The sequence below is a fragment of the Podarcis erhardii genome (assembly GCF_964252035.2).
Source record: "Podarcis erhardii genome assembly, chromosome: 7".
Taxonomy (NCBI): Eukaryota; Metazoa; Chordata; class Lepidosauria; order Squamata; family Lacertidae; genus Podarcis; species Podarcis erhardii.
Window position 1 is genome coordinate 67,826,595 of NC_138511.1, and position 9,997 is coordinate 67,836,591.

At 42.7% G+C, this 9,997-nt stretch overlaps 1 protein-coding gene across 1 annotated transcript in view; it reads right to left on the minus strand.

Moving 5' to 3' along the window:
- The window catches only part of PHACTR4 (phosphatase and actin regulator 4), an 89,856-nt gene extending 81,580 nt beyond the window's left edge, over window positions 1–8,276 (minus strand). Inside the window, exon 1 of the mRNA XM_081868938.1 lies at window positions 8,154–8,276. The gene's annotated coding sequence lies outside the window, so the exon portion shown is untranslated. The remainder of the gene's footprint in view (window positions 1–8,153) is intronic.
- Between the last annotated feature and the right edge of the window lie 1,721 nt (window positions 8,277–9,997).

The window sequence follows — 9,997 nt, forward strand, 5'->3', positions numbered from 1 at the left end:
TGTGGTGTCACGTACATAGCTGGGAGCACTGATGGCATATGGTTTCAGAACAGAGTCCATATAACCGGAGACACCCACTGTAATAGTGCCAATACCTGAAATGATGGGGCGTCCTGGATTTCCTGGTTTGTGTATTTTAGGTAGAAGATAGAAAGTTCCTGGTCGAGGTTCTGTTGGTGTATTAGTGAGGATCTGTTCTTGGATGTGTGGGGGTAGCTCCTTAACAATCTTGTTCAGTTCTTTTTTGTATTCTTGTGTGGGGTCTGAGTCCAATTTTATGTAAAAGGCGGTATTGGAAAGTTGTCTGTGAGCCTCCTGAATGTAGTCAGTTTTGTTCATGATGACGACAGCTCCACCTTTGTCCGCTTCTTTAATTATAATGTCTGGGTTGTTTCTGAGATTATCTATGGCTCTCCTTTCAGCATGGTTTAGATTTTGTTGTAAGTGATGGTGTTTTCTGGTCACATCTGTTTGGATTCTGTGGCGGAAGCAGTCAATGTACAAGTCCAGTGTGGTATTGCGTCCATCAGGAGGGGTCCATGTGGAGTCCCTTTTTGTGTAACACTTTTTCGGTGGTAGTTGGTGGTCAGTGTTCTGTTGGGAGGGTGGTTGTTGTTCTCCAGTGGGTTGAGAGGTGAGAGGATAACAATGGCATTGTTATCCTTCTCTCCACACCTTTCTTTCAGTTTTGCTGGTAAAACTCCAAATAGGCCCTGCTCTACTACAAGACACTATTCCAGTTTTTTCGCATATAGCTTTGTAATTTGATTTGATCTTGCCTACACAAACCCCTCTGCCTATAATGGTTTATGGTTGGAAACTAATCACTCAGAGTACTAGGCTCTCCATAGCTGACCTCCATCCCTGGATACCCTGCATTGCTTCCTGACTTCCTGACTTCCAGGAAGACATGCTCAATTAACTAATAATGGCTGGGGAAACTCAGCCAGATGGGCAGGGTAGAAATAACATATTATTATTATTATTATTATTATTAGGCTAGACAGCATGTTGTTGTTGTTGTTTAGTTGTTTAGTCATGTCCGACTCTTCGTGAACACTGTCCAACCATCACTGGTAGCTTCGAGAACACTGTCCAACCATCTCGTCCTCTGCCGTCCCCTTCTCCTTGTGCCCTCCATCTTTCCCAACATCAGGGTCTTTTCCGGGGAGTCTTCTCTTCTCATGAGGTGGCCAAAGTATTGGAGTCTCAGCTTCAGGATCTGTCCTTCCAGTGAGCACTCAGGGCTGATTTCCTTCAGAATGGATAGGTTTGATCTTCTTGCAGTCCATGGGACTCTCAAGAGTCTCCTCCAGCACCATAATTCAAAAGCATCAATTCTTTGGCGGCTAGACAGCATGCCCAGTCTTAATTAAGCAATTGCAAATTGCATTTCATAATCCACATACCACTGGCCCAAAAACAACAGAATAACATCATTTGCAAACGTGCTTTTTCAGATCTTTCCTGCCTTCACCACATAAAATATCAGAAGCAGCGCAACAGCCTCCCATCTGCCTAAAACCAATGGGAGTCTGTAAAGGCCTGTTACTTTACCAAGTACTGCACTAGTGCAAGCTAGGAACAACTGTACCGTGTCAAGGATCCATTGGCATGGAACAACCAGGAGAATCAGGCAACTTTGAGCCACTATTTTAATTGACCACAGTGACCCAAAGTGATATGTCAGAGGCAGTACTGGAAATTATAATGCTGCTCCTAGCCACCAAATGTAGGAGTTTAAGGCAGGTTTTGGCACTGCAGCTCCAGGAACTACCCAAGGATGCATCATGCAAGCACCAAGCCTGGGGAAAGCTACTCTGCATTCACTTTTCTTTTTGAAGTATCAGATGTTTACAAGTGAGGGCAAGGGTTGTGGATTGAGTAAAAGTGTCTCCTCTAAGAGTTTTCTGGGGAAAGAAGAGAAGGGAGAGAGGTGCAACATGATACAGACATCATAAGAGGGAATTAAAAGATATAAAGGGCATCATTGAAAATGAGCAGAGTCAATGAAGTTACTATAGTGTCCCGTGCATTTGGCGAGAATTGATATTAAAACCGTACCCTCAAGAAAAGAGTCATCCCTGGAATAAATTTCATTTCTAGCACATGACTTTCCTCCCCTTCTGATCCCTCTTTTTTCTTTGCCTTTGAGATCAGGAGATGGCCACACTTTTAGAGAAGTGAAAGTCACAGACAGGGATAATAAGGGCCGGAAATGGGCTGAGTGTTATTGCTCTGGTGGACAGGGTTGCACCTAATAGTACCCTCTCCTCCATTGTGTCCCATTCTGCCTTGCTAGACAACTGGTATCATACAATGCCTCCTATACAAGGCTCCTTCATATGTTCACAGATGCAGTCTGGCTCACGCCACCAGGAGAATATTTTGGGAGAGCATGGTTTCCTCCCGCCCACTCCCCAAAGCATTGTATGAAAGAGCTTTGGTGACAGTTATTAGGAAATGAAGACAATTCAAACAAAGATTAGTATGTCAATAAGGATTTAGCAAGGTCTCTGGGCAGAGATCAGTTACCGTAGATAGGCATGCCAGGCTAAAGTAAAGTCCATAGCCACGAGTTTTCTTTCATTTTTGAATCTGTGATAGGATAAGGGGGAAAGCGCAGATTTTTGTTTACAACAAAGCACAACACTTGATTTCAAGTCAGAGATTTCTAAAATATAGGAGGAGGGTGTTCTTTATGACCTTGAGAGGGGCAGGGGAAGTTGTCTTCTCTTTAACAGCTCTAATCTACATTTAATGGAGGGAAACTATAAATCAGCTGATCAACATACATACACACACTTGAGATCAGAGCATTTTTTTTACAATAATCACTTTGATTAAACATTGTGACCCTCAACTATTTACCTTATGGTAACAAATCTCAAGAGTGTATAAATGCTCTACAATTACTACAGGAAACAACCTAAACTGTGAAACATTGTTTTACTAGGGCAAGGCTAGTTACCAAGCAGTAAGCAAATGAGATATGATCCAGAGACGGAATTTATAGGTACTCTGCTGGAAGAAACCTTTAATGGAATTTAACTGTCAGAGCTTCCTCACTAAATTAGAGTGCTGGGCCACTTTTCATTAAAAAATAACAACCCCAGAAACAAGCAGTTAACTACCCATATGTAGCTTAACTATTCAGTGACTACCCCACCCACCACACTTATTTAAAAGATGGATTTTGCATCACTATTCCTAATGCTTGGAAGAAACTGATTACATACATCCATTCCAGTCTGGCTTCAGGCCCAGCATAGCACTGAAACCATCTTGGTTGCCTGTTGGGTGACATTTGTTAAGAGCGAAATAAGAGGAGTGCAGCTCTGCTTTTTCTCCTTCATCTCTTGGTGGCTTCTGATATTGCCGACCAGAGTATCCTTCTTGGGGGAAGTGCAGATTGGGGGGGCTGTACTTCAGTGGTCCCACTCCAACCTCTAGGGTTGTTTCCAGAAAGTAGTTATGGAAGGCTACTACTCAGCATCATGGAAGTTCTCCTGTGATATCCTGTGGGGGTCCCCCGTGCTATTTAATATCCATATGAAACTGCTGGGGATCTGTCATTAGGAGATTTGAAGTGAGGCAACACCCATATGCAGATGATGCCCATTGATATGTCTCTGTTCATTCTGAATCAGAAAAAGCGATCCAGGTGCTACACCAGTGCCTGGAGATGGTGAAGGACTGAGATGGGGCAATAAATTGAAGCTGAGTCCTGAAAAGAAAGAGGTGTTAAGTGCCCTAAATTCTTAAGTCCAGGAGGTGAGGAAGTGGCATGTCCTGGATTGGGTTGCAGACTCCTGGAAGGGGCAGGTCCATAGTTTGTGGGTGCTCTTGGATCCAACACTGTTTAAGAAACTTAAATGGCCTGATCCACACCTTCTGGACAAATGTGTGGATCAGATCATAATAAACATTCTAACTGCAATCGTTACCGTATAATATGATCGGATCAACACATGTGTCCAAGAGGTGTGCATCAGGCCAGTTAAGTTTCTGTTAGAATTCACAGAAACTGAATTCCACAAGCATCCCTACTGACTGTACCAAAGCCTTTAGCAACCTTGTAAATACGCCCACAAAAGTCACTAGCCTCCAAAACTTTTTACTAGCCTGCTGCGTGTTAGCAGAGGAGTAATGTGCAGCTCTTGTCCCTCTTGTAGAAACCTGCTGCATAAGTCCATTTTCAATTATGGCTCCCAGGCTAGTGCTCAAATGCAAGACTGCCAGTGCCTACAGATACCCTTCTAGAGAGAGAAAAATACTAAGATGTTTTGAAAGCAGTTTACAGGGTGGGGTGGTAGGCAATGATCTTGATACTGAGAACTGGAAAACAGAGAAAAGGTTGAAGGAAGCAAAACACAACTATTACCGGTAAGTTGCTTCCCTGCATCCCATAATAATTGCTACCAGTAGCCAAGGGTGGCTTTCTAGCAATTCCTTCCACATGCCATTGCCTGCCATTTTGCAAGCTGCTCTCTGGCTTTTGACCCACCCCACTTTCTCCAGACACTTTATAAAAGTTAAAGCCTTTGGTTTTCCAAATGCAGTGTTCAGAGTTATTATCTAAGCAAACATCTGGTCAAGAATGAAGGGAAGTTCTTTCAGTGGCTTTTTTTAAATACCGCAATAAGTCTTTGGGAATAGAGGACGCCAAACACTTGAAATTAAATAAATAAATGAAGCTCACCACTTAAGTCATTCATAACAGCAGCACCGCTACTGTCATACAGCAACACCCAAAAACAACCCTTATCTCAAAGGACTCAGCGAGCACTGCTTATTAACAGCTAAAAATAAATGTTAGGAAAAGCAAGTTCTTTACTCAAAGGCAAGCTCTGATTGTCTCAGAACATTCTACCTCTCATGTGCTTTAAAATAAATGCAACAAAAGAGTGATATATATTTAGCAAAGGGGGTATTGATCTAAGATACATATTCAATAATGGAGCTATAAAACTTTGATGACACAACCCAGTCACAGCTGAACACTTTGAAGTCCAAAGGTGCCAGGAGTGCCTCTTCCCCTGAAAATTAAGCATGTGCTGAGATATCTCCCCCTGAAGTTAAAAGGATTTCAAACTTTAGTTGGGACATCTCTTTTGCATGTATATATCTCTATCTCACCTTTCTTTCATGGAGCTCAGGGTGACACATATTCACTTTTCTTTCCTCCATCCCAATTTCATTCTCACAACCACCCTATGAGGTAAGTCAGGCTGAAAGAGTATGACTAGCCTAAGGTCTTATGATTGAGATGCACAGCTGGGATAGGGGGAATTGAACCCATGCTACCCAGCCTAGCCCAATGCTCTAACCATGACATTAACTTATTTTCTAAGCATTCATTACTTCCTGCAAACTTAAAAGGGAAACTCTGTGACTTACTGATTAAAGCCCTTACTTTTGCACTTCCTAGTTCATAAATTTTGAGCTCCTTGCAAAGCATATCCCTTCTGTTTGGCATGCATTTCACTGTCAATAACAAACTAGCTTTAGTTAGCTCCTCATGTTTCCTTTATTAAGGTTGGATTTTCTCAAGTTTATGCAATAAACAATAAATCTCTTTTTAAAAACATATTGCTTTTGAGGCTACAGACATAACACATATCCCTCTAGAATTTATATATCAAGTTAACAGCAATTGTCACCTAATACCATTTTATTAATACCTCAACATCACCAATCTCAGTGACTACCATCAAGAACAGCCGCACATGACCAATATACAGACCTATTTTGCTCGGTAGAAGTGATTTGCTTCCCAAGATTATCAAATTAAACTAGAGATTAATTTAACTGGTGGTTGAATGAAGTAGAAAGTCTGCATAATCACATACTTCTAATCCGAAAGCACAGAAACAAAGATGCAATCACAGTCTAGATCAGCTCCTCAGCAGCAATTTATATTCCCACTCAGATCTTCTTATCATCTATGACTAGCTAAAACTGAAAAATCTCAACTTACAACTGAAGAATCACAACCATTATTTTCCAGTCTTCATTTTCAGAAAACAGTAGCTGGCTGTGTGTTGATTTGACCTATTTAACATGCATTCCCTCCATTTTGTGGAAAAGCATAACTTCCTGCTCCATGAGACTGTAAGAGTTAATACATTAAGCATTTGCACACCTCTGTCTTACTTCCCATATTTGGGGTTAGGGAAGAACATTCTTGAACGTGATAACTGATACACAGAAAAAGGGACCTGAAACAATTATTTCATTCTTACTGACAACCCAAACTTTTGCACACTGCACAAGTATGACATACCCCAATCAAGCCCAACCTGAGGTTGGCACAACACAATCCAAGGTACTCAAAAGGGTTTAATAATCCCATTGGAAGAAAACAATAAAAAGATAGCATGTTTAGTCCACAGCAACAATATGTTTACATGAGTCATGTGAATATAAAGACTTGATTAAAGACACACCACATGAAAAAGACAAAAGATACCCCAGGAAACCAACACTGAAGTGCCTAAATAAGTGACCCCCTTTTTGAAAAATGTAGAATAGTCATCTCCCAATTCAGTATTCTGAGAACAAGGACACTTCCCTAAGTAGGTAAAAATATGTTAAGAATCTAATCTTAGATACAGATGCCTAGAAGCACAGATCCTCCACTGCAATGTAAAGGATAGCAATTTCCATATCATGGGCCAGCATCCATTTAATTAGGTCCAAATGGGATGGTGGGCAGCACAGTACGTACATCTAAAGGTTGGGAAACTCTGGATGAGGGAAGAATTGACTAAAACATTCACTTTTTACTGGGGGGGGGGGCAGATTAAGACATAGTTTGAATACTCCCACTTTTGCAAATGTAAATATTTAATTTTAAAAAATAAATACAGTATGCTGCCTCTCCTGAGGCTTAATGCAGCTAGAAACATTAAACAATTAGGGTTGCTTCCTTTTCTTAGTGTAAAACAGAGGAAGATACCAGCATCCCAAAAGTTTACTGTCTCACACAGATTCCTCCGCTTAAGTTCAAGCAAGCCACATCTATTCTTCCCAATAAATTTCATAATTTGTTTACAAGTTAACAAACATGCTCAGATCAGTTCATTAGGGTAAAAAGAGAATACAAAGACAAATCTCACTTTCTGAGCTACAAAACAACCACAAATCAACCAGCTATCCTTCAAATTGGTCTTTTGAGGCATTCAAGTCAGTCTTTTGAGGCATTCAACATATACAGCAACATATTTTCATCTTGTACTGGCAGATACATATTGAGACAGACACACAGGCACACGCACACACACACACACACACACACACACACTTCCAAAAGTAAATACAGGACGTCACCCTTGATTTAGTTTTTTGTAACACACTGAAAACTCAAGAGGAGAGTTCCCTTTTGGCATGAGTGGGGAGAAAGAACCAATATACTTGATAAAACACAACCGTCAAAGTCAGGGAGGGGGCAGGGAAGACGAGCTATGAGTGAGGGGTCATGCAAGTCACTCAGAATGCATTTGGGGGGCAGGGGGCACAAAAGGGAGGTCACCTAGTGACAGGAAGGCACTGACAGATCAACTACCACCTAATATTAGAAGAGGTGGGTTAATACCACAGGCAGAGAGCGAGAGAGAGAGAAATAATGAGAAACTCCCCATTTTTTTTAATGATGGGTGCAAGATACTATAAGGGCTGAGGGAGCTGAGAGAATTCAGAAAAAGGACAGTGAATTTGGACGGGCAGATGTATTCATTTGTTTAAAAGAGTTACAGCCCGCCTTTCAGAAGCCTCTTTACAAAACCAGCCACAACACAGATCATGTCAACCGATTGAAAATGAGCGGTTAACAACACGGGGAAAGCAGATCTGTTGATGCGAATGCATTTTTTAAAAAAAGCAGCAGCAGCTCGGAAGGATTAAGAAGGAGCAGGAAGCAAAGACCCTTGCAGCGTCTGAAAGGGAGGTTGGCAAATGAGAAAAGCGGGATGTGGCTGTAGGGATAAAAGAAAGCAAGTGCCCCACCCACCTCTCACAGAAAACTAAAGTAGCGAAAACAAAACAAAAGAGTATTGGGGGGGGGCTGCGAGAGAGACCCCCTCGCTTCTCACTGAGAGCGGGGGTGAGAATTAACTGTCGACTAAACTTCTTCACTTTCCTCACTCACTCACCTGGAGTCAGATGAGGGGAACCAGCAGCACCTCCTCACCTGGCGAACTCCTGCCTAGACGGGCGTGCGGCCGGCCCCCACCCTCACTTCACTCCAACTCACCTCACCTCGCGCCACCAACGCCGCCGCCTTTTTCTGAGAGTCCCTCAGGGGCTGAAGGTCCCCGTCGCCACCGCCGGAAGCCCCGCTCCTGGGAAGGGGGGGTGAGGCGCGCGGCATGACGGGACTTGTAGTTTACGGCGAGGCCCCGCCCCCGCCCGCGGGGGATCAAGGCCGCCGGACAGGTGAGGTCAGGAAGGAGGACGGGCCAGGAGGCCGGGTGCTTCGTCGTCTGGTTTGGTGCGGAAAGGAGGCTTAGTGGGGGGGGGGATGCTGTCTTGTCACTAGACGGACGGGCTTCTCGGGAGGGAAATAAGTTCAAGTTATATATATATATAGTTCAATAAGTTCAATCTACATATATATAGCGCAGAATACATATTGCAGTTGGGATGATGATGATGAGTTATAACAGGCGAAGGCTTTGTGGCGCCTTAAAAACTTGGCAAGGGTATGAGATTTCGTGGGGCATCTAGTAAACTAGTTCACGAAAGTTTACGCCACTGTAAGCCAATGCGGCACGAGAGCCCTTGCAGTTTTTGCTGCAGATGCCCGATATGATTCCCAATAATAACAACAATAGGTCAAGGGTGCTAACTTGAATATAATATGGGGGGGGCAGGTAAACACCACCCCACATAATCACATGGAATGGCACATCCTCAACTTTTGGGGGGGCAGCCCCCTCAAACATTTTATTGGGAGAGGGGGCACAAAGGGACCAAGATCCCTAGGAGTTTGCTCCTATGTAATAGGTACAGCAGGTGACCCTCAAAATTTTGCTGTACTTCAGCCCCAGCCAGCAAGGCCATTGGCTAGGGATGATGGCACTTGTAGTCCAGTAAAATCTGGAGAAGCACAGGTTCCCTCTCCTTGAGTTACAGCATAATGTCACCCATGCTTGGTCAGAAGTAAAACCCACTGTGTTCAGTGGGCTGGCGCCAAAGGCTAATATTGCAGTTTTCAGTGCAATCCTGTACATGCCTGCACAGAAATATGCTCCATTCGTTCAGGGAGCTTACTCCCAAGCAGATAGGATTTGCAGCTTTAGTTGATTAACAAAATAAAGTTAAGCTGGTATCCTAAGGGTTCTGTTTGTTTTTCATGGAAAAATGTGAATAGAGGTGAAATACTGACACAATTGCCTTCCCATTTATCTTTAAAATACCTCCCACAATCTGACTAAACACAAAGGATAACTTAGCTTGTGCTGCTAATAACAGGAACTTAGTTATTTAAAAAATTGCATACTTATAAATGAAAACATACAAATGACACCTCCCTGACTTTGAAGCTACTGCAGACAGAGTTTATAACTCAGGTTTCAGTCCAGCCTTAAGTATATACACTCCAAGAACTATTGTAGCGGCAGGTCATCCAAGTTCCACCCACAGTTGCCTCACCTTACAGAGGGAGTGGGTGGAAATCTGCAGATGAACTTTCTCCTTCAAATGTTTAGGCATCCCTTCCGGCAAAAGTATGACTCAGGTACCAGGAATGCCCACAGGATTCCTCTTTCTTTCTTTCTTTCTTTCTTTCTTTCTTAAATTGACTCCTCTTTTAAGGAAGAGCATGTGATGATTTCTTTTTCTCTGTAAAAAAGAAGAAGAAGAAGTTAGCTAGGATAGCTAAGCAGTACTTATGACTAGTGCCTTAATGATATTTGACTCATTGAGCTTGCACATCAAAGTGGCTAATACCATAAACCAAGTGCTTTTTTTCTAGAAAAATAGGTGCCGGTACTCA